The following is a 25,292-nucleotide window of genomic DNA, read 5'->3' as shown; positions in this document are numbered from 1 at the left end:
TGCGATGGCTGGGAATCGAACCCAGGTCAACTGCTTGGAAAGCAGTTATGCTCACCACTATACCACCATCGCTTACTGTACTGGGCTGGCCCAGCGTTTTGATTAATAGAATGCTGTACAATGGTTTCAACTTGTACCTGAGCAATACGATTGTGTTAACAGAAACACAAAACTGTGAATGCTGGAAATCTGAAATAAAATCAGAAAGTGCTGCAAATATTCTGATCAATGGTCACTCACCTGAAACGTTAACTCTGCTTCTCTCTCCACAGATGCTGCCAGACCTGCTGAGTATTTCCAGCATTTCTTGTTTTTATTTCAGATTTCCAGCATCTGCAGTATTTTGCTTTTATTTTCGAGTTCAGTAGCGAACTGATCCTTTTTGCTTACTGGGCAGAACTATGCAGTGGAGTGACGCAGAAAACTGTACGAAGAACAATGTATTTAACGGGCCCACAATTTCGAAGTTTAAGGAGGACAAAATACACAGCAATGTATGCATATAGTAAAGAGCTGTAAGTTTCAGGTAGATGTTACCTGAACAGAGGTGAGACAGAGAATACCCAACCCGTCTCACCTTTAGATTCCTGACCAAGATAGACCGACAAGGTACAAACTCAAGTTATGTGACCAAGTCAGAGAGTTTATTAGGCTTAACCAAGATGTACAAAGTTAATACTTAACAATGGTAATAGATATTCAGTAACACACAACACCCGTTCTTGTTTCTGTGCTTGCTGCCGCACGGACTTCTCTCCTTCTTCATCCCTTGCTGTGTTTTTTTGACTATATTCTATCTTCTCCTTTTAAGTACCAACGATCTTCTGTTGACCCCTCTCTAAGTGTGCTGACGATGTCCTGTAACACCCTTTCTTTTATCCTTCTTGTGGTGCAAGGATGTTACCATATTAGTTTTGAATTGTTCCAAGAGTCCTAATTGGTCCAGGTTGACATCACTGTTTGACACTAGTTAGTTAATGGTTGAATCTACACACAGTACAGATGTTTCCCGACCCTTTCTATTTTAGAAAGGATCCTAAAGGTTACATTCTTGCTGATCCCAGACATTTTTTTCTTTAATTCTGCCTTTATCTCATCTCTCTCCATGCAAGGAGTGCTGCTGACTCTCCCATTGTTCTCACAAAAAGGTTTAAACAAAGTATAGCCTTGAAAACACATTTCATAATAAAGCAAGCAACAGATCAAACAGACTTCAATATATTGATGTACAAAGCATATCATTAATCCTATTATTTTAGCTGTCCTTATTTGTCACAAATGTAAAATATGTCACGGTCCATCGCGCCCACATTGTGGATTCTCCTGCAGCTACATGACTTGCCTTTTTTTTTCCTATGGCTACGTTCATCTTCCACACTGACACATCTCTCAACATGACATTTTAACATAGTTCAGTGAAGATGACCGTCATGCTTCACAATCCAACATTAACATTGCAGTTCTTGCATAAATTTAAGCCATGAAAATACTCTAAACTTTACACAGCGGTGAGCAGTGTTCAGGTGATACAGAAAATCGGGTGCGTTGGGCAGAGACAATCAGTTAATCTATCAAAGTCTCTTGAAGTTATGCTCCTATCTATACTACTTACAACACAACTATTCTTTTGTTATTGAAAAGCTTGGATAGATGGCTCTGGATTGTGTTATCTAAGTAAGTGGTTGTTCTCCTTCCAGCAATGTGGATTGAGGGGAGATCTGATGCAGGTGTAGGTAAGTGAGACAAGGATAACCCGTTCCCATTAGTTGATGGTACAAGGACCAGGAGACACAGATTGATGGTTTTGGGAAAGAGATGCAGGGAAATTTGAGGAAGCACTTTTTGCTTTACCTGCTACATTGCAACTGCAATGTCTGTCCACAAGTGTGGTGGAAGCAGAGACAATCAATGATATCAATAGGAAATTGGAGAAACACTTGAAGGAAACAAACTTGCTCCAGGGTGACGCCAATCAAGCGGGTGAATGAATCTGATTGGATGATAAGAATATTTTATCAATTTCAATTCTGTCAAAGCTTTGACATTTTTTTCGTTTGTAAAATACTGCAACATGAAGCAAACCTGCAATTTAAGGTTGCGATGGCTGGGAATCGAACCCAGGTCAACTGCTTGGAAGGCAGCTACGCTCACCACTATACCACCATCGCTTACTGTACTGTGTTGGTCCAGCGTTTTGATTAATAGAATGCTGTACAATGGTTTCAACTTGTCCCTGAGCAATACGATTATGTTGACAGAAACACAATACTGTGAATGCTGGAAATCTGAAATAAAATCAGAAAGTGCTGCAAATATTCTGATCAACGGTCACTCACCTGAAACGTTAACTCTGCTTCTCTCTCCACAGATGCTGCCAGACCTGCTGAGTATTTCCAGCATTTCTTGTTTTTATTTCAGATTTCCAGCATCTGCAGTATTTTGCTTTTATTTTAGAGTTTAGTAGCGTACTGATCCTTTTTGCTTACTGGGCAGAACTATGCAGTGGAGAGACGATCAAAACTGTATGAAGAACAATGTTTTTAACGGGCCCACAATTTCGAAGTTTAAGGAGGACAAAATACACAGCAATGTATGCATATAGTAAAGAGCTGTAAGTTTCAGGTAGATGTTACCTGAACAGAGGTGAGACAGAGAATACCCAACCCGTCTCACCTTTAGATGCCTGACCAAGATAGACCGACAAGGTACAAACTCAAGTTATGTGACCAAGTCAGAGAGTATATTTGGCTTAACTAAGATGTACAAAGTTAATACTTAACAATGGTAATAGATATTCAGTAACACACAACACCCGTTCTTGTTTCTGTGCTTGCTGCCGCACGGACTTCTCTCCTTCTTCATCCCTTGCTGTGTTTTTTTGACTATATTCTATCTTCTCCTTTTAAGTACCAACGATCTTCTGTTGACCCCTGTCTAAGTGTGCTGACGATGTCCTGTAACACCCTTTCTTTTATCCTTCTTGTGGTGCAAGGATGTTACCATATTAGTTTTGAATTGTTTCAAGTGTCCTAATTGGTCCAGGTTGACATCACTGTTTGACACCAGTTAGTTAATGGTTGAATCTACACACAGTACAGATGTTTCCAGACTCTTTCTATTTCAGCAAGGATCCTAAAGGTTACATTCTTGCTGATCCCAGACATTATTTTTCTTTAATTCTGCCTTTATCTCATCTCTCTCCATGCAAGGAGTGCTGGTGACTCTCCCATTGTTCTCACAAAAAGGTTTAAACAAAGTATAGCCTTGAAAACACATTTCATAATAAAGCAAGCAACAGATCAAACAGACTTCAATATATTGATGTACAAAGCATATCATTAATCCTATTATTTTAGCTGTCCTTATTTGTCACAAACGTAAAATATGTCACGGTCCATCGTGCCCACATTGTGGATTCTCCTCCAGCGACATGACTTGCCCTTTTTTTTCCTATGGCTACGTGCATCTTCCACACTGACACATCTCTCAACATGACGTTTTAACATAGTTCAGAGAAGATGACCGTCATGCTTCACAATCCAACCTTAACATTGCAGTTCTTGCATAAATGTAAGTCATGAAAATACTCTAAACTTTACACAGCGGTGAGCAGTGTTCAGGTGATACAGAAAATCTGGTGCGTTGGGCAGAGACAATCAGTTAATCTATCAAAGTCTCTTGAAGTTATGCTCCTATCTATACTACTTACAACACAACTATTCTTATGCTATTGAAAAGCTTGGATAGATGGCTCTGGATTGTGTTATCTAAGTAAGTGGTTGTTCTCCTTCCAGCAATGTGGATTGAGGGGAGATCTGATGCAGATGTAGGTAAGTTAGACAAGGATAACCCGTTCCCATTAGTTGATGGTACAATGACTAGGAGACACAGATTGATGGTTTTGGGAAAGAGATGCCGGGAAATGTGAGGAAGCACTTTTTGCTTTACCTGCTACATTGCAACTGCAATGTCTGTCCACAAGTGTGGTGGAAGCAGAGACAATCAATGATTTCAATAGGAAATTGGAGAAACACTTGAAGGAAACACACTTGCTCCAGGGTGACGCCAATCAAGCGGGAGAATGAATCTGATTGGATGATAAGAATATTTTATCAATTTCAATTCTGTCAAAGCTTTGACATTTTTTTCGTTTGTAAAATACTGCAACATAAAGTAAACCTGCAATTTAAGGTTGTGATGGCCAGGAATCAAACCCAGATCAACTGCTTGGAAGGCAGCTATGCTCACCACTATACCACCATCGCTTACTGCGCTATGCAGGGCCAGCGTTTTGATTAATAGAATGCTGTACAATGGTTTCAACTTGAACCTGAGCAATGCGATGATGTTAACAGAAATACAATACTATGAATGCTGGAAATCTGAAATAAAATCAGAAAGTGCTGCAAATATTCTGATCAATGGTCACTCACCTGAAACGTTAACTCTGCTTCTCTCTCCACAGATGCTGCCAGACCTGCTGAGTATTTCCAGCATTTCTTGTTTTTATTTCAGATTTCCAGCATCTGCAGTATTTTGCTTTTATTTTAGAGTTTAGTAGCGAACTGATCCTTTTTGCTTCCTGGGCAGAACTATGCAGTGGGGTGACGCAGAAAACTGTACGAAGAACAATGTTTTTAACGGGCCCACAATTTCGAAGTTTAAGGAGGACAAAATACACAGCAATGTATGCATATAGTAAAGAGCTGTAAGTTTCAGGTCGATGTTACCTGAACAGAGGTGAGACAGAGAATACCCAACCCGTCTCACCTTTAGATTCCTGACCAAGATAGACCTACAAGGTACAAACTCAAGTTATGTGACCAAGTCAGAGAGTTTATTAGGCTTAACTAAGCTGTACAAAGTTAATACTTAACAATGGTAATAGATATTCAGTAACACACAACACCCGTTCTTGTTTCTGTGCTTGCTGCCGCACGGACTTCTCTCCTTCTTCATCCCTTGCTGTGTTTTTTTGACTATATTCTATCTTCTCCTTTTAAGTACCAACGATCTTCTGTTGACCCCTCTCTAAGTGTGCTGACGATGTCCTGTAACACCCTTTCTTTTATCCTTCTTGTGGTGCAAGGATGTTACCATATTACTTTTGAATTGTTCCAAGTGTCCTAATTGGTCCAGGTTGACATCACTGTTTGACACTAGTTAGTTAATGGTTGAATCTACACACAGTGCAGATGTTTCCCGACTCTTTCTATTTTAGCAAGGATCCTAAAGGTTACATTCTTGCTGATCCCAGACATTTTTTTCTTTAATTCTGCCTTTATCTCATCTCTCTCCATGCAAGGAGTGCTGGTGACTCTCCCATTGTTCTCACAAAAAGGTTTAAACAAAGTATAGCCTTGAAAACACATTTCATAATAAAGCAAGCAACAGATCAAACAGACTTCAATATATTGATGTACAAAGCATATCATTAATCCTATTATTTTAGCTGTCCTTATTTGTCACAAACGTAAAATATGTCACGGTCCATCGCGCCCACATTGTGGATTCTCCTCCAGCTACATGACTTGCCTTTTTTTTTCCTTTGGCTACGTGCATCTTCCACACTGACACATCTCTCAACATGACATTTTAACATAGTTCAGTGAAGATGACCGTCATGCTTCACAATCCAACCTTAACATTGCAGTTCTTGCATAAATGTAAGCCATGAAAATACTCTAAACTTTACACAGCGGTGAGCAGTGTTCAGGTGATACAGAAAATCTGGTGCGTTGAGCAGAGACAATCAGTTAATCTATCAAAGTATCTTGATGTTATGCTCCTATCGAGACTACTTACAACACAACTATTCTTTTGTTATTGAAAAGCTTGGATAGATGGCTCTGTATTGTGTTATCTAAGTAAGTGGTTGTTCTCCTTACAGAAATGTGGATTGAGGGGATATCTGATGCAGGTGTAGGTAAGTTAGACAAGGATAACCCGTTCCCATTAGTTGATGGTACAAGGACCAGGAGACACAGATTGATGGTTTTGGGAAAGAGATGCAGGGAAATTTGAGGAAGCACTTTTTGCTTCACCTGCGACATTGCAACTGCAATGTCTGTCCACAAGTGTGGTGGAAGCAGAGACAATCAATGATTTCAATAGGAAATTGGAGAAACACTTGAAGGAAACAAACTTGCTCCAGGGTGACGCCAATCAAGCGGGAGAATGAATCTGATTGGATGATAAGATTATTTTATCAATTTCAATTCTGTCAAAGCTTTGACATTTTTTTCGTTTGTAAAATACTGCAACATAATGTAAACCTGCAATTTAAGGCTGCGATGGCCAGGAATCGAACCCAGGTCAACTGCTTGGAAGGCAGCTATGCTCACCACTACACCACCATCGCTTACTGCACTGTGCTGCTCCAGCGTTTTGATTAATAGAATGCTGTACAATGGTTTCAACTTGTCCCTGAGCAATGCGATTATGAAAACAGAAACACAATACTGTGAATGCTGGAAATCTGAAATAAAATCAGAAAGTGCTGCAAATATTCTGATCAATGGTCACTCACCTGAAACGTTAACTCTGCTTCTCTCTCCACAGATGCTGCCAGACCTGCTGAGTATTTCCAGCATTTCTTGTTTTTATTTCAGATTTCCAGCATCTGCAGTATTTTGCTTTTATTTCAGAGTTCAGTCGCGAACTGATCCTTTTTGCTTTCTGGGCAGAATTATGCAGTGGAGTTACGCAAAAAACTGTACGAAGAACAATGTTTTTAACGGGCCCACTATTTCGAAGTTGAAGGAGGACAAAATACACAGCAATGTATGCATATAGTAAAGAGCTGCAAGTTTCAGGTAGATGTTACCTGAACAGAGGTGAGACAGAGAATACCCAACCCGTCTCACCTTTAGATTCCTGACCAAGATATACCTACAAGGTGAAAACTCAAGTTATGTGACCAAGTCAGAGAGTTTATTAGGCTTAACTAAGATGTACAAAGTTAATACTTAACAATGGTAATAGATATTCAGTAACACACAACACCCGTTCTTGTTTCTGTGCTTGCTGCCACACGGACTTCTCTCCTTCTTCATCCCTTGCTGTGTTTTTTCGACTGTATTCTATCTTCTCCTTTTAAGTACCAACGATCTTCTGTTGACCCCTCTCTAAGTGTGCTGACGATGTCCTGAAACACCCTTTCTTTTCTCCTTCTTGTGGTGCAAGGATGTTACCATATTAGTTTTGAATTGTTCCAAGTGTCCTAATTGGTCCAGGTTGACATCATTGTTTGACACTAGTTAGTTAATGGTTGAATCTACACACAGTACAGATGTTTCCCGATTCTTTCTATTTTAGCAAGGATCCTAAAGGTTACATTCTTGCTGATCCCAGACATTTTTTTCTTTAATTCTGCCTTTATCTCATCTCTTTTCCATGCAAGGAGTGCTGGTGACTCTCCCATTGTTCTCACAAAAAGGTTTAAACAAAGTATAGCCTTGAAAACACATTTCATAATAAAGCAAGCAACAGATCAAACAGACTTCAATATATTGATGTACAAAGCATATCATTAATCCTATTATTTTAGCTGTCCTTATTTGTCACAAACGTAAAATATGTCACGGTCCATCGTGCCCACATTGTGGATTCTCCTCCAGCTACATGACTTGCCTTTTTTTTTTCCTATGGCTACGTGCATCTTCCACACTGACACATCTCTCAACATGACATTTTAACATAGTTCAGAGAAGATGACCGTCATGCTTCACAATCCAACCTTAACATTGCAGTTCTTGCATAAATGTAAGCTATGAAAATACTCTAAACTTTACACAGCGGTGAGCAGTGTTCAGGTGATACAGAAAATCTGGTGCGTTGAGCAGAGACAATCAGTTAATCTATCAAGGTCTCTTGAAGTTATGCTCCTATCTATACTACTTACAACACAACTATTCTTATGCTATTGAAAAGCTTGGATAGATGGCTCTGGATTGTGTTATCTAAGTAGGTGGTTGTTCTCCTTCCAGCAATGTGGATTGAGGGGAGATCTGATGCAGGTGTAGGTAAGTTAGACAAGGATAACCCGTTCCCATTAGTTGATGGTACAATGACTAGGAGACACAGATTGATGGTTTTGGGAAAGAGATGCCGGGAAATGTGAGGAAGCACTTTTTGCTTTTCCTGCGACATTGCAACTGCAATGTCTGTCCACAAGTGTGGTGGAAGCAGAGACAATCAATGATTTCAATAGGAAATTGGAGAAACACTTGAAGGAAACACACTTGCTCCAGGGTGACGCCAATCAAGCGGGAGAATGAATCTGATTGGATGATAAGAATATTTTATCAATTTCAATTCTGTCAAAGCTTTGACATTTTTTTCGTTTGTAAAATACTGCAACATAAAGTAAACCTGCAATTTAAGGTTGCGATGGCCGGTAATCGAAGCCAAGTCAACTGCTTGGAAATCAGTTAAGCTCACCACTATACCACCATCACTTACTGTACTGTGATGGTCCAGCGTTTTGATTAATAGAATGCTGTACAATGGTTTCAACTTGCACCTGAGCAACACGATTATGTTCACAGAAACACAATACTGTGAATGCTGGAAATCTGAAATAAAATCAGAAAGTGCTGCAAATATTCTGATCAACGGCCACTCACCTGAAACGTTAACTCCGCTTCTCTCTCCACAGATGCTGCCAGACCTGCTGAGTATTTCCAGAATTTCTTGTTTTTATTTCAGATTTCCAGCATCTGCAGTATTTTGCTTTTATTTTAGAGTTTAGTAGCGAACTGATCCTTTTTGCTTCCTGGGCAGAACTATGCAGTGGAGTGACGCAGAAAACTGTACGAAGAACAATGTTTTTAACGGGCCCACAATTTCGAAGTTTAAGGAGGACAAAATACACAGCAATGTATGCATATAGCAAAGAGCTGTAAGTTTCAGGTAGATGTTACTTGAACAGAGGTGAGACAGAGAATACCCAACCCGTCTCACCTTTAGATTCCTGACCAAGATAGACCTACAAGGTACAAACTCAAGTTATGTGACCAAGTCAGAGAGTTTATTAGGCTTAATTAAGCTATACAAAGTTAATACTTAACAATGGTAATAGATATTCAGTAACACACAACACCCGTTCTTGTTTCTGTGCTTGCTGCCGCACGGACTTCTCTCCTTCTTCATCCCTTGCTGTGTTTTTTTGACTATATTCTATCTTCTCCTTTTAAGTACCAACGATCTTCTGTTGACCCCTCTCTAAGTGTGCTGACGATGTCCTGTAACACCCTTTCTTTTATCCTTCTTGTGGTGCAAGGATGTTACCATATTACTTTTGAATTGTTCCAAGTGTCCTAATTGGTCCAGGTTGACATCACTGTTTGACACTAGTTAGTTAATGGTTGAATCTACACACAGTACAGATGTTTCCCGACTACTTCTATTTTAGCAAGGATCCTAAAGGTTCCATTCTTGCTGATCCCAGACATGTTTTTCTTTAATTCTGCCTTTATCTCATCTCTCTCCATGCAAGGAGTGCTGGTGACTCTCCCATTGTTCTCACAAAAAGGTTTAAACAAAGTATAGCCTTGAAAACACATTTCATAATAAAGCAAGCAACAGATCAAACAGACTTCAATATATTGATGTACAAAGCATATCATTAATCCTATTATTTTAGCTGTCCTTATTTGTCACAAACGTAAAATATGTCACGGTCCATCGCGCCCACATTGTGGATTCTCCTCCAGCTACATGACTTGCCTTTTTTTTTCCTATGGCTACGTGCATCTTCCACACTGACACATCTCTCAACATGACATTTTAACATAGTTCAGTGAAGATGACCGTCATGCTTCACAATCCAACCTTAACATTGCAGTTCTTGCATAAATGTAAGCCATGAAAATACTCTAAACTTTACACAGCGGTGAGCAGTGTTCAGGTGATACAGAAAATCTGGTGCGTTGAGCAGAGACAATCAGTTAATCTATCAAGGTCTCTTGATGTTATGCTCCTATCGAGACTACTTACAACACAACTATTCTTTTGTTATTGAAAAGCTTGGATAGATGACTCTGGATTGTGTTATCTAAGTAAGTGGTTGTTCTCCTTACAGAAATGTGGATTGACGGGATATCTGATGCAGGTGTAGGTAAGTTAGACAAGGATAACCCGTTCCCATTAGTTGATGGTACAAGGACCAGGAGACACAGATTGATGGTTTTGGGAAAGAGATGCAGGGAAATTTGAGGAAGCACTTTTTGCTTTACCTGCGACATTGCAACTGCAATGTCTGTCCACAAGTGTGGTGGAAGCAGAGACAATCAATGATTTCAATAGGAAATTGGAGAAACACTTGAAGGAAACAAACTTGCTCCAGAGTGACGCCAATCAAGCGGGAGAATGAATCTGATTGGATGATACGATTATTTTATCAATTTCAATTCTGTCAAAGCTTTGACATTTTTTTCGTTTGTAAAATACTGCAACATAATGCAAACCTGCAATTTAAGGTTGCGATGGCCAGGAATCGAACACAGGTCAACTGCTTGGAAGGCAGCTATGCTCACCACTATACCACCATCGCTTACTGCAATATGCTGCTCCAGCGTTTTGATTAATAGAATGCTGTACAATGGTTTCAACTTGTCCCTGAGCAATGCGATTATGAAAACAGAAACACAATACTGTGAATGCTGGAAATCTGAAATAAAATCAGAAAGGGCTGCAAATATTCTGATCAATGGTCACTCACCTGAAACGTTAACTCTGCTTCTCTCTCCACAGATGCTGCCAGACCTGCTGAGTATTTCCAGCATTTCTTGTTTTTATTTCAGATTTCCAGCATCTGCAGTATTTTGCTTTTATTTCAGAGTTCAGTCGCGAACTGATCCTTTTTGCTTACTGGGCAGAATTATGCAGTGGAGTTACGCAAAAAACTGTACGAAGAACAATGTTTTTAACGGGCCCACAATTTCGAAGTTGAAGGAGGACAAAATACACAGCAATGTATGCATTTAGTAAAGAGCTGCAAGTTTCAGCGAGATTTACCTGAACAGAGGTGAGACAGAGAATACCCAACCCGTCTCACCTTTAGATTCCTGACCAAGATATACCTACAAGGTGAAAACTCAAGTTATGTGACCAAGTCAGAGAGTTTATTAGGCTTAACTAAGATGTACAAAGTTAATACTTAACAATGGTAATAGATATTCAGTAACACACAACACCCGTTCTTGTTTCTGTGCTTGCTGCCACACGGACTTCTCTCCTTCTTCATCCCTTGCTGTGTTTTTTCGACTGTATTCTATCTTCTCCTTTTAAGTACCAACGATCTTCTGTTGACCCCTATCTAAGTGTGCTGACGATGTCCTGTAACACCCTTTCTTTTATCCTTCTTGTGGTGCAAGGATGTTACCATATTAGTTTTGAATTGTTCCAAGTGTCCTAATTGGTCCAGCTTGACATCATTGTTTGACACTAGTTAGTTAATGGTTGAATCTACACACAGTACATATGTTTCCCGACTCTTTCTATTTTAGCAAGGATCCTAAAGGTTCCATTCTTGCTGATCCCAGACATTTTTTTCTTTAATTCTGCCTTTATCTCATCTCTCTCCATGCAAGGAGTGCTGGTGACTCTCCCATTGTTCTCACAAAAAGGTTTAAACAAAGTATAGCCTTGAAAACACATTTCATAATAACGCAAGCAACAGATCAAACAGACTTCAATATATTGATGTACAAAGCATATCATTAATCCTATTATTTTAGCTGTCCTTATTTGTCACAAACGTAAAATATGTCACGGTCCATCGCGCCCACATTGTGGATTCTCCTCCAGCTACATGACTTGGCTTTTTTTTTCCTATGGCTACGTGCATCTTCCACACTGACACATCTCTCAACATGACATTTTAACATAGTTCAGGGAAGATGACCGTCATGCTTCACAATCCAACCTTAACATTGCAGTTCTTGCATAAATGTAAGCCATGAAAATACTCTAAACTTTACACAGCGGTGAGCAGTGTTCAGGTGATACAGAAAATCTGGTGCGTTGGGCAGAGACAATCAGTTAATCTAACAAAGTCTCTGAAAGTTATGCTCCTATCTATACTACTTACAACACAACTATTTAAATGCTATTGAAAAGCTTGGATAGATGGCTCTGGATTGTGTTATCTAAGTAAGTGGTTGTTCTCCTTCCAGCAATGTGGATTGAGGGGATATCTGATGCATGTGTAGGTAAGTTAGACAAGGATAACCCGTTCCCATTAGTTGATGGTACAAGGACTAGGAGACACAGATTGATGGTTTTGGGAAAGAGATGCAGGGAAATTTGAGGAAGCACTTTTTGCTTTACCTGCGACATTGCAACTGCAATGTCTGTCCACAAGTGTGGTGGAAGCAGAGACAATCAATGATTTCAATAGGAAATTGGAGAAACACTTGAAGGAAACAAACTTGCTCCAGGGTGACGCCAATCAAGCGGGAGAATGAACCTGATTGGATGATAAGATTACTTTATCAATTTCAATTCTGTCAAAGCTTTGACATTTTTTTCGTTTGTAAAATACTGCAACATAAAGTAAACCTGCAATTTAAGGTTGCGATGGCCGGGAATCGAACCCAGGTCAACCGCTTGGAAGGCAGCTATGCGCAGCACTACACCACCATCGCTTACTGTACTGTGCTGCTCCAGCGTTTTGATTAATAGAATGCTGTACAATGGTTTCAACTTGTCCCTGAGCAATGCGATTATGAAAACAGAAACACAATACTGTGAATGCTGGAAATCTGAAATAAAATCAGAAAGTGCTGCAAATATTCTGATCAATGGTCACTCACCTGAAACGTTAACTCTGCTTCTCTCTCCACAGATGCTGCCAGACCTGCTGAGTATTTCCAGCATTTCTTGTTTTTATTTCAGATTTCCAGCATCTGCAGTATTTTGCTTTTATTTCAGAGTTCAGTCGCGAACTGATCCTTTTTGCTTACTGGGCAGAATTATGCAGTGGAGTTACGCAAAAAACTGTACGAAGAACAATGTTTTTAACGGGCCCACAATTTCGAAGTTGAAGGAGGACAAAATACACAGCAATGTATGAATTTAGTAAAGAGCTGCAAGTTTCAGCGAGATTTACCTGAACAGAGGTGAGACAGAGAATACCCAACCCGTCTCACCTTTAGATTCCTGACCAAGATATACCTACAAGGTGAAAACTCAAGTTATGTGACCAAGTCAGAGAGTTTATTAGGCTTAACTAAGATGTACAAAGTTAATACTTAACAATGGTAATAGATATTCAGTAACACACAACACCCGTTCTTGTTTCTGTGCTTGCTGCCGCACGGACTTCTCTCCTTCTTCATCCCTTGCTGTGTTTTTTCGACTGTATTCTATCTTCTCCTTTTAAGTACCAACGATCTTCTGTTGACCCCTCTCTAAGTGTGCTGACGATGTCCTGTAACACCCTTTCTTGTATCCTTCTTGTGGTGCAAGGATGTTACCATATTAGTTTTGAATTGTTCCAAGTGTCCTAATTGGTCCAGGTTGACATCATTGTTTGACACTAGTTAGTTAATGGTTGAGTCTACACACAGTACATATGTTTCCCAACTCTTTCTATTTTAGCAAGGATCCTAAAGGTTCCATTCTTGCTGATCCCAGACATTTTTTTCTTTAATTCTGCCTTTATCTCATCTCTCTCCATGCAAGGAGTGCTGGTGACTCTCCCATTGTTCTCACAAAAAGGTTTAAACAAAGTATAGCCTTGAAAACACATTTCATAATAAAGCAAGCAACAGATCAAACAGACTTCAATATATTGATGTACAAAGCATATCATTAATCCTATTATTTTAGCTGTCCTTATTTGTCACAAACGTAAAATATGTCACAGTCCATCGCGCCCACATTGTGGATTCTCCTCCAGCTACATGACTTGCCTTTTTTTTTCCTATGGCTACGTGCATCTTCCACACTGACACATCTCTCAACATGACATTTTAACATAGTTCAGGGAAGATGACCGTCATGCTTCACAATCCAACCTTAACATTGCAGTTCTTGCATAAATGTAAGCCATGAAAATACTCTAAACTTTACACAGCGGTGAGCAGTGTTCAGGTGATACAGAAAATCTGGTGCGTTGGGCAGAGACAATCAGTTAATCTATCAAAGTCTCTTGAAGTTATGCTCCTATCTATACTACTGACAACACAACTATTCTTTTGATATTGAAAAGCTTGGATAGATGGCTCTGGATTGTGTTATCTAAGTAAGTGGTTGTTCTCCTTCCAGCAATGTGGATTGAGGGGATATCTGGTGCAGGTGTAGGTAAGTTAGACAAGGATAACCCGTTCCCATTAGTTGATGGTACAAGGACCAGGAGACACAGATTGATGGTTTTGGGAAAGAGATGCAGGGAAATTTGAGGAAGCACTTTTTGCTTTACCTGCGACATTGCAACTGCAATGTCTGTCCACAAGTGTGGTGGAAGCAGAGACAATCAATGATTTCAATAGGAAATTGGAGAAACACTTGAAGGAAACAAACTTGCTCCAGGGTGACGCCAATCAAGCGGGAGAAAGAATCTGATTGGATGATAAGATTACTTTATCTATTTCAATTCTGTCAAAGCTTTGACATTTTTTGCGTTTGTAAAATACTGCAACATAAAGTAAACCTGCAATTTAAGGTTGCGATGGCCGGGAATCGAACCCAGGTCAACTGCTTGGAAGGCAGCTATGCTCACCACTATACCACCATCACTTACTGTACTGTGATGGTCCAGCGTTTTGATTAATAGAATGCTGTACAATGGTTTCAACTTGCACCTGAGCAACACGATTATGTTCACAGAAACACAATACTGTGAATGCTGGAAATCTGAAATAAAATCAGAAAGTGCTGCAAATATTCTGATCAATGGTCACTCACCTGAAACGTTAACTCTGCTTCTCTCTCCACAGATGCTGCCAGACCTGCTGAGTATTTCCAGCATTTCTTGTTTTTATTTCAGATTTCCAGCATCTGCAGTATTTTGCTTTTATTTCAGAGTTCAGTCGCGAACTGATCCTTTTTGCTTACTGGGCAGAATTATGCAGTGGAGTTACGCAAAAAACTGTACGAAGAACAATGTTTTTAACGGGCCCACAATTTCGAAGTTGAAGGAGGACAAAATACACAGCAATGTATGCATTTAGTAAAGAGCTGCAAGTTTCAGCGAGATTTACCTGAACAGAGGTGAGACAGAGAATACCCAACCCGTCTCACCTTTAGATTCCTGACCAAGATATACCTACAAGGTGAAAACTCAAGTTATGTGACCAAGTCAGAGAGTTTATTAGGCTTAACTAAGATGTACAAAGTTAATACTTAACAATGGTAATAGATATTCAGTAACACACAACACCCGTTCTTGTTTCTGTGCTTGCTGCCGCACGGACTTCTCTCCTTCTTCATCCCTTGCTGTGTTTTTTCGACTGTATTCTATCTTCTCCTTTTAAGTACCAACGATCTTCTGTTGACCCCTCTCTAAGTGTGCTGACGATGTCCTGTAACACCCTTTCTTGTATCCTTCTTGTGGTGCAAGGATGTTACCATATTAGTTTTGAATTGTTCCAAGTGTCCTAATTGGTCCAGGTTGACATCATTGTTTGACACTAGTTAGTTAATGGTTGAATCTACACACAGTACATATGTTTCCCAACTCTTTCTATTTTAGCAAGGATCCTAAAGGTTCCATTCTTGCTGATCCCAGACATTTTTTTCTTTAATTCTGCCTTTATCTCATCTCTCTCCATGCAAGGAGTGCTGGTGACTCTCCCATTGTTCTCACAAAAAGGTTTAAACAAAGTATAGCCTTGAAAACACATTTCATAATAAAGCAAGCAACAGATCAAACAGACTTCAATATATTGATGTACAAAGCATATCATTAATCCTATTATTTTAGCTGTCCTTATTTGTCACAAACGTAAAATATGTCACGGTCCATCGCGCCCACATTGTGGATTCTCCTCCAGCTACATGACTTGCCTTTTTTTTTCCTATGGCTACGTGCATCTTCCACACTGACACATCTCTCAACATGACATTTTAACATAGTTCAGGGAAGATGACCGTCATGCTTCACAATCCAACCTTAACATTGCAGTTCTTGCATAAATGTAAGCCATGAAAATACTCTAAACTTTACACAGCGGTGAGCAGTGTTCAGGTGATACAGAAAATCTGGTGCGTTGGGCAGAGACAATCAGTTAATCTATCAAAGTCTCTTGAAGTTATGCTCCTATCTATACTACTGACAACACAACTATTCTTTTGATATTGAAAAGCTTGGATAGATGGCTCTGGATTGTGTTATCTAAGTAAGTGGTTGTTCTCCTTGCAGCAATGTGGATTGAGGGGATATCTGGTGCAGGTGTAGGTAAGTTAGACAAGGATAACCCGTTCCCATTAGTTGATGGTACAAGGACCAGGAGACACAGATTGATGGTTTTGGGAAAGAGATGCAGGGAAATTTGAGGAAGCACTTTTTGCTTTACCTGCGACATTGCAACTGCAATGTCTGTCCACAAGTGTGGTGGAAGCAGAGACAATCAATGATTTCAATAGGAAATTGGAGAAACACTTGAAGGAAACAAACTTGCTCCAGGGTGACGCCAATCAAGCGGGAGAATGAATCTGATTGGATGATAAGATTACTTTATCAATTTCAATTCTGTCAAAGCTTTGACATTTTTTTCGTTTGTAAAATACTGCAACATAAAGTAAACCTGCAATTTAAGGTTGCGATGGCTGGGAATTGAACCCAGGTCAACTGCTTGGAAGGCAGCTATGCTCACCACTATACCACCATCGCTTACTGTCCTGTGCTGCTCCAGCGTTTTGATTAATAGAATGCTGTACAATGGTTTCAACTTGTCCCTGAGCAATGCGATTATGAAAACAGAAACACAATACTGTGAATGCTGGAAATCTGAAATAAAATCAGAAAGTGCTGCAAATATTCTGATCAATGGTCACTCACCTGAAACGTTAACTCTGCTTCTCTCTCCACAGATGGTGCCAGACCTGCTGAGTATTTCCAGCATTTCTTGTTTTTATTTCAGATTTCCAGCATCTGCAGTATTTTGCTTTTATTTTAGAGTTTAGTCGCGAACTGATCCTTTTTGCTTACTGGGCAGAACTATGCAGTGGAGTGACGCAGAAAACTGTACGAAGAACAATGTTTTTAACGGGCCCACAATTTCGAAGTTTAAGGAGGACAAAATACACAGCAATGTATGCATATAGTAAAGAGCTGTAAGTTTCAGCGAGATTTACCTGAACAGAGGTGAGACAGAGAATACCCAACCCGTCTCACCTTTAGATTCCTGACCAAGATATACCTACAAGGTGAAAACTCAAGTTATGTGACCAAGTCAGAGAGTTTATTAGGCTTAACTAAGATGTACAAAGTTAATACTTAACAATGGTAATAGATATTCAGTAACACACAACACCCGTTCTTGTTTCTGTGCTTGCTGCCGCACGGACTTCTCTCCTTCTTCATCCCTTGCTGTGTTTTTTCGACTGTATTCTATCTTCTCCTTTTAAGTACCAACGATCTTCTGTTGACCCCTATCTAAGTGTGCTGACGATGTCCTGTAACACCCTTTCTTTTATCCTTCTTGTGGTGCAAGGATGTTACCATATTAGTTTTGAATTGTTCCAAGTGTCCTAATTGGTCCAGCTTGACATCATTGTTTGACACTAGTTAGTTAATGGTTGAATCTACACACGGTACAGATGTTTCCCGACTCTTTCTATTTTAGCAAGGATCCTAAAGGTTCCATTCTTGCTGATCCCAGACATTTTTTTCTTTAATTCTGCCTTTATCTCATCTCTCTCCATGCAAGGAGTGCTGGTGACTCTCCCATTGTTCTCACAAAAAGGTTTAAACAAAGTATAGCCTTGAAAACACATTTCATAATAAAGCAAGCAACAGATCAAACAGACTTCAATATATTGATGTACAAAGCATATCATTAATCCTATTATTTTAGCTGTCCTTATTTGTCACAAACGTAAAATATGTCACAGTCCATCGCGCCCACATTGTGGATTCTCCTCCAGCTACATGACTTGCCTTTTTTTTTCCTATGGCTACGTGCATCTTCCACACTGACACATCTCTCAACATGACATTTTAACATAGTTCAGGGAAGATGACCGTCATGCTTCACAATCCAACCTTAACATTGCAGTTCTTGCATAAATGTAAGCCATGAAAATACTCTAAACTTTACACAGCGGTGAGCAGTGTTCAGGTGATACAGAAAATCTGGTGCGTTGGGCAGAGACAATCAGTTAATCTATCAAAGTCTCTTGAAGTTATGCTCCTATCTATACTACTGACAACACAACTATTCTTTTGATATTGAAAAGCTTGGATAGATGGCTCTGGATTGTGTTATCTAAGTAAGTGGTTGTTCTCCTTACAGCAATGTGGATTGAGGGGATATCTGGTGCAGGTGTAGGTAAGTTAGACCAGGATAACCCGTTCCCATTAGTTGATGGTACAAGGACCAGCAGACACAGATTGATGGTTTTGGGAAAGAGATGCAGGGAAATTTGAGGAAGCACTTTTTGCTTTACCTGCGACATTGCAACTGCAATGTCTGTCCACAAGTGTGGTGGAAGCAGAGACAATCAATGATTTCAATAGGAAATTGGAGAAACACTTGAAGGAAACAAACTTGCTCCAGGGTGACGCCAATCAAGCGGGAGAATGAATCTGATTGGATGATAAGATTACTTTATCTATTTCAATTCTGTCAAAGCTTTGACATTTTTTTCGTTTGTAAAATACTGCAACATAAAGTAAACCTGCAATTTAAGGTTGCGATGGCAGGGAATCGAACCCAAATCAACTGCTTGGAAGGCAGCTATGCTCACCACTATACCACCATCACTTACTGTACTGTGATGGTCCAGCGTTTTGATTAATAGAATGCTGTACAATGGTTTCAACTTGTCCCTGAGCAATGCGATTATGAAAACAGAAACACAATACTGTGAATGCTGGAAATCTGAAATAAAATCAGAAAGTGCTGCAAATATTCTGATCAATGGTCACTCACCTGAAACGTTAACTCTGCTTCTCTCTCCACAGATGCTGCCAGACCTGCTGAGTATTTCCAGCATTTCTTGTTTTTATTTCAGATTTCCAGCATCTGCAGTATTTTGCTTTTATTTCAGAGTTCAGTCGCGAACTGATCCTTTTTGCTTACTGGGCAGAATTATGCAGTGGAGTTACGCAAAAAACTGTACGAAGAACAATGTTTTTAACGGGCCCACAATTTCGAAGTTGAAGGAGGACAAAATACACAGCAATGTATGCATTTAGTAAAGAGCTGCAAGTTTCAGCGAGAATTACCTGAACAGAGGTGAGACAGAGAATACCCAACCCGTCTCACCTTTAGATTCCTGACCAAGATATACCTACAAGGTGAAAACTCAAGTTATGTGACCAAGTCAGAGAGTTTATTAGGCTTAACTAAGATGTACAAAGTTAATACTTAACAATGGCAATAGATATTCAGTAACACACAACACCCGTTCTTGTTTCTGTGCTTGCAGCCGCACGGACTTCTCTCCTTCTTCATCCCTTGCTGTGTTTTTTCGACTGTATTCTATCTTCTCCTTTTAAGTACCAACGATCTTCTGTTGACCCCTCTCTAAGTGTGCTGACGATGTCCTGTAACACCCTTTCTTTTATCCTTCTTGTGGTGCAAGGATGTTACCATATTAGTTTTGAATTGTTCCAAGTGTCCTAATTGGTCCAGGTTGACATCATTGTTTGACACTAGTTAGTTAATGGTTGAATCTACACACAGTACATATGTTTCCCGACTCTTTCTATTTTAGCAAGGATCCTAAAGGTTCCATTCTTGCTGATCCCAGACATTTTTTTCTTTAATTCTGCCTTTATCTCATCTCTCTCCATGCAAGGAGTGCTGCTGACTCTCCCATTGTTCTCACAAAAAGGTTTAAACAAAGTATAGCCTTGAAAACACATTTCATAATAAAGCAAGCAACAGATCAAACAGACTTCAATATATTGATGTACAAAGCATAGCATTAATCCTATTATTTTAGCTGTCCTTATTTGTCACAAACGTAAAATATGTCACAGTCCATCGCGCCCACATTGTGGATTCTCCTCCAGCTACATGACTTGCCTTTTTTTTTCCTATGGCTACGTGCATCTTCCACACTGACACATCTCTCAACATGACATTTTAACATAGTTCAGGGAAGATGACCGTCATGCTTCACAATCCAACCTTAACATTGCAGTTCTTGCATAAATGTAAGCCATGAAAATACTCTAAACTTTACACAGCGGTGAGCAGTGTTCAGGTGATACAGAAAATCTGGTGCGTTGGGCAGAGACAATCAGTTAATCTATCAAAGTCTCTTGAAGTTATGCTCCTATCTATACTACTGACAACACAACTATTCTTTTGATATTGAAAAGCTTGGATAGATGGCTCTGGATTGTGTTATCTAAGTAAGTGGTTGTTCTCCTTCCAGCAATGTGGATTGAGGGGATATCTGATGCAGATGAAGGTAAGTTAGACAAGGATAACCCGTTCCCATTAGTTGATGGTACAAGGACTAGGAGACACAGATTGATGGTTTTGGGAAAGAGATGCAGGGAAATTTGAGGAAGCACTTTTTGCTTTACCTGCGACATTGCAACTGCAATGTCTGTCCACAAGTGTGGTGGAAGCAGAGACAATCAATGATTTCAATAGGAAATTGGAGAAACACTTGAAGGAAACAAACTTGCTCCAGGGTGACGCCAATCAAGCGGGAGAATGAATCTGATTGGATGATAAGATTACTTTATCAATTTCAATTCTGTCAAAGCTTTGACATTTTTTTCGTTTGTAAAATACTGCAACATAAAGTAAACCTGCAATTTAAGGTTGCGATGGCCGGGAATCGAGCGCAGGTCAACTGCTTGGAAGGCAGCTATGCTCACCACTATACCACCATCACTTACTGTACTGTGATGGTCCAGCGTTTTGATTAATAGAATGCTGTACAATGGTTTCAACTTGCACCTGAGCAACACGATTATGTTCACAGAAACACAATACTGTGAATGCTGGAAATCTGAAATAAAATCAGAAAGTGCTGCAAATATTCTGATCAACGGCCACTCACCTGAAACGTTAACTCCGCTTCTCTCTCCACAGATGCTGCCAGACCTGCTGAGTATTTCCAGCATTTCTTGTTTTTATTTCAGATTTCCAGCATCTGCAGTATTTTGCTTTTATTTCAGAGTTCAGTCGCGAACTGATCCTTTTTGCTTACTGGGCAGAATTATGCAGTGGAGTTACGCAAAAAACTGTACGAAGAACAATGTTTTTAAAGGGCCCACAATTTCGAAGTTGAAGGAGGACAAAATACACAGCAATGTATGCATTTAGTAAAGAGCTGCAAGTTTCAGCGAGATTTACCTGAACAGAGGTGAGACAGAGAATACCCAACCCGTCTCACCTTTAGATTCCTGACCAAGATAGACCGACAAGGTGAAAACTCAAGTTATGTGACCAAGTCAGAGAGTTTATTAGGCTTAACTAAGATGTACAAAGTTAATACTTAACAATGGTAATAGATATTCAGTAACACACAACACCCGTTCTTGTTTCTGTGCTTGCTGCCGCACGGACTTCTCTCCTTCTTCATCCCTTGCTGTGTTTTTTCGACTGTATTCTATCTTCTCCTTTTAAGTACCAACGATCTTCTGTTGACCCCTCTCTAAGTGTGCTGACGATGTCCTGTAACACCCTTTCTTGTATCCTTCTTGTGGTGCAAGGATGTTACCATATTAGTTTTGAATTGTTCCAAGTGTCCTAATTGGTCCAGCTTGACATCATTGTTTGACACTAGTTAGTTAATGGTTGAATCTACACACAGTACAGATGTTTCCCGACTCTTTCTATTTTAGCAAGGATCCTAAAGGTTCCATTCTTGCTGATCCCAGACATTTTTTTCTTTAATTCTGCCTTTATCTCATCTCTCTCCATGCAAGGAGTGCTGGTGACTCTCCCATTGTTCTCACAAAAAGGTTTAAACAAAGTATAGCCTTGAAAACACATTTCATAATAAAGCAAGCAACAGATCAAACAGACTTCAATATATTGATGTACAAAGCATATCATTAATCCTATTATTTTAGCTGTCCTTATTTGTCACAAACGTAAAATATGTCACGGTCCATCGCGCCCACTTTGTGGATTCTCCTCCAGCTACATGACTTGCCTTTTTTTTTCCTATGGCTACGTGCATCTTCCACACTGACACATCTCTCAACATGACATTTTAACATAGTTCAGGGAAGATGACCGTCATGCTTCACAATCCAACCTTAACATTGCAGTTCTTGCATAAATGTAAGCCATGAAAATACTCTAAACTTTACACAGCGGTGAGCAGTGTTCAGGTGATACAGAAAATCTGGTGCGTTGGGCAGAGACAATCAGTTAATCTATCAAAGTCTCTTGAAGTTATGCTCCTATCTATACTACTGACAACACAACTATTCTTTTGATATTGAAAAGCTTGGATAGATGGCTCTGGATTGTGTTATCTAAGTAAGTGGTTGTTCTCCTTACAGCAATGTGGATTGAGGGGATATCTGGTGCAGGTGTAGGTAAGTTAGACAAGGATAACCCGTTCCCATTAGTTGATGGTACAAGGACCAGGAGACACAGATTGATGGTTTTGGGAAAGAGATGCAGGGAAATTTGAGGAAGCACTTTTTGCTTTACCTGCGATATTGCAACTGCAATGTCTGTCCACAAGTGTGGTGGAAGCAGAGACAATCAATGATTTCAATAGGAAATTGGAGAAACACTTGAAGGAAACAAACTTGCTCCAGGGTGACGCCAATCAAGCGGGAAAATGAATCTGATTGGATGATAAGATTACTTTATCAATTTCAATTCTGTCAAAGCTTTGACATTTTTTTCGTTTGTAAAATACTGCAACATAAAGTAAACCTGCAATTTAAGGTTGCGATGGCTGGGAATCAGCTTGGAAGGCAGCTATGCTCACCACTATACCACCATCGCTTACTGTTCTGTGCTGCTCCAGCGTTTTGATTAATAGAATGCTGTACAATGGTTTCAACTTGTCCCTGAGCAATGCGATTATGAAAACAGAAACACAATACTGTGAATGCTGGAAATCTGAAATAAAATCAGAAAGTGCTGCAAATATTCTGATCAATGGTCACTCACCTGAAACGTTAACTCTGCTTCTCTCTCCACAGATGCTGCCAGACCTGCTGAGTATTTCCAGCATTTCTTGTTTTTATTTCAGATTTCCAGCATCTGCAGTATTTTGCTTTTATTTCAGAGTTCAGTCGCGAACTGATCCTTTTTGCTTACTGGGCAGAATTATGCAGTGGAGTTACGCAAAAAACTGTACGAAGAACAATGTTTTTAACGGGCCCACAATTTCGAAGTTGAAGGAGGACAAAATACACAGCAATGTATGCATTTAGTAAAGAGCTGCAAGTTTCAGCGAGATTTAACTGAACAGAGGTGAGACAGAGAATACCCAACCCGTCTCACCTTTAGATTCCTGACCAAGATATACCTACAAGGTGAAAACTCAAGTTATGTGACCAAGTCAGAGAGTTTATTAGGCTTAACTAAGATGTACAAAGTTAATACTTAACAATGGTAATAGATATTCAGTAACACACAACACCCGTTCTTGTTTCTGTGCTTGCTGCCGCACGGACTTCTCTCCTTCTTCATCCCTTGCTGTGTTTTTTCGACTGTATTCTATCTTCTCCTTTTAAGTACCAACGATCTTCTGTTGACCCCTCTCTAAGTGTGCTGACGATGTCCTGTAACACCCTTTCTTTTATCCTTCTTGTGGTGCAAGGATGTTACCATATTAGTTTTGAATTGTTCCAAGTGTCCTAATTGGTCCAGGTTGACATCATTGTTTGACACTAGTTAGTTAATGGTTGAATCTACACACGGTACATATGTTTCCCGACTCTTTCTATTTTAGCAAGGATCCTAAAGGTTCCATTCTTGCTGATCCCAGACATTTTTTTCTTTAATTCTGCCTTTATCTCATCTCTCTCCATGCAAGGAGTGCTGGTGACTCTCCCATTGTTCTCACAAAAAGGTTTAAACAAAGTATAGCCTTGAAAACACATTTCATAATAAAGCAAGCAACAGATCAAACAGACTTCAATATATTGATGTACAAAGCATATCATTAATCCTATTATTTTAGCTGTCCTTATTTGTCACAAACGTAAAATATGTCATGGTCCATCGTGCCCACATTGTGGATTCTCCTCCAGCTACATGACTTGCCTTTTTTTTTTCCTATGGCTTCGTGCATCTTCCACACTGACACATCTCTCAACATGACATTTTAACATAGTTCAGGGAAGATGACCGTCATGCTTCACAATCCAACCTTAACATTGCAGTTCTTGCATAAATGTAAGCCATGAAAATACTCTAAACTTTACACAGCGGTGAGCAGTGTTCAGGTGATACAGAAAATCTGGTGCGTTGGGCAGAGACAATCAGTTAATCTATCAAAGTCTCTTGAAGTTATGCTCCTATCTATACTACTGACAACACAACTATTCTTTTGATATTGAAAAGCTTGGATAGATGGCTCTGGATTGTGTTATCTAAGTAAGTGGTTGTTCTCCTTACAGCAATGTGGATTGAGGGGATATCTGGTGCAGGTGTAGGTAAGTTAGACAAGGATAACCCGTTCCCATTAGTTGATGGTACAAGGACTTAGGAGACACAGATTGATGGTTTTGGGAAAGAGATGCAGGGAAATTTGAGGAAGCACTTTTTGCTTTACCTGCGACATTGCAACTGCAATGTCTGTCCACAAGTGTGGTGGAAGCAGAGACAATCAATGATTTCAATAGGAAATTGGAGAAACACTTGAAGGAAACAAACTTGCTCCAGGGTGACGCCAATCAAGCGGGAGAATGAATCTGATTGGATGATAAGATTACTTTATCAATTTCAATTCTGTCAAAGCTTTGACATTTTTTTCGTTTGTAAAATACTGCAACATAAAGTAAACCTGCAATTTAAGGTTGCGATGGCTGGGAATCGAACCCAGGTCAACTGCTTGGAAGGCAGCTATGCTCACCACTATACCACCATCGCTTACTGTCCTGTGCTGCTCCAGCGTTTTGATTAATAGAATGCTGTACAATGGTTTCAACTTGTCCCTGAGCAATGCGATTATGA

The 25,292-nt window shown here is 39.7% G+C and overlaps 6 non-coding genes across 6 annotated transcripts; all 6 read right to left on the bottom strand.

The window, feature by feature from the left end:
• On the bottom strand, positions 1-72 carry trnag-ucc (transfer RNA glycine (anticodon UCC)). Its single transcript has one exon. It is a non-coding gene; the product is annotated as a tRNA-Gly (tRNA).
• A 2,024-nt stretch (positions 73-2,096) lies between these two features.
• Positions 2,097-2,168, bottom strand: trnag-ucc (transfer RNA glycine (anticodon UCC)). Its single transcript has one exon. It is a non-coding gene; the product is annotated as a tRNA-Gly (tRNA).
• A 4,121-nt stretch (positions 2,169-6,289) lies between these two features.
• Positions 6,290-6,361, bottom strand: trnag-ucc (transfer RNA glycine (anticodon UCC)). The gene has a single exon. It is a non-coding gene; the product is annotated as a tRNA-Gly (tRNA).
• Positions 6,362-14,673: 8,312 nt separating this feature from the next.
• Positions 14,674-14,745, bottom strand: trnag-ucc (transfer RNA glycine (anticodon UCC)). Its single transcript has one exon. It is a non-coding gene; the product is annotated as a tRNA-Gly (tRNA).
• A 2,023-nt stretch (positions 14,746-16,768) lies between these two features.
• trnag-ucc (transfer RNA glycine (anticodon UCC)) lies at positions 16,769-16,840 on the bottom strand. The gene has a single exon. It is a non-coding gene; the product is annotated as a tRNA-Gly (tRNA).
• Positions 16,841-25,136: 8,296 nt separating this feature from the next.
• trnag-ucc (transfer RNA glycine (anticodon UCC)) lies at positions 25,137-25,208 on the bottom strand. The gene has a single exon. It is a non-coding gene; the product is annotated as a tRNA-Gly (tRNA).
• Positions 25,209-25,292: the final 84 nt, after the last annotated feature.

Source organism: Heterodontus francisci, chromosome 45 (genome assembly GCF_036365525.1).
Source record: "Heterodontus francisci isolate sHetFra1 chromosome 45, sHetFra1.hap1, whole genome shotgun sequence".
NCBI lineage: Eukaryota > Metazoa > Chordata > Chondrichthyes > Heterodontiformes > Heterodontidae > Heterodontus > Heterodontus francisci.
This window is presented reverse-complemented; position numbering and strand designations above follow the sequence as displayed.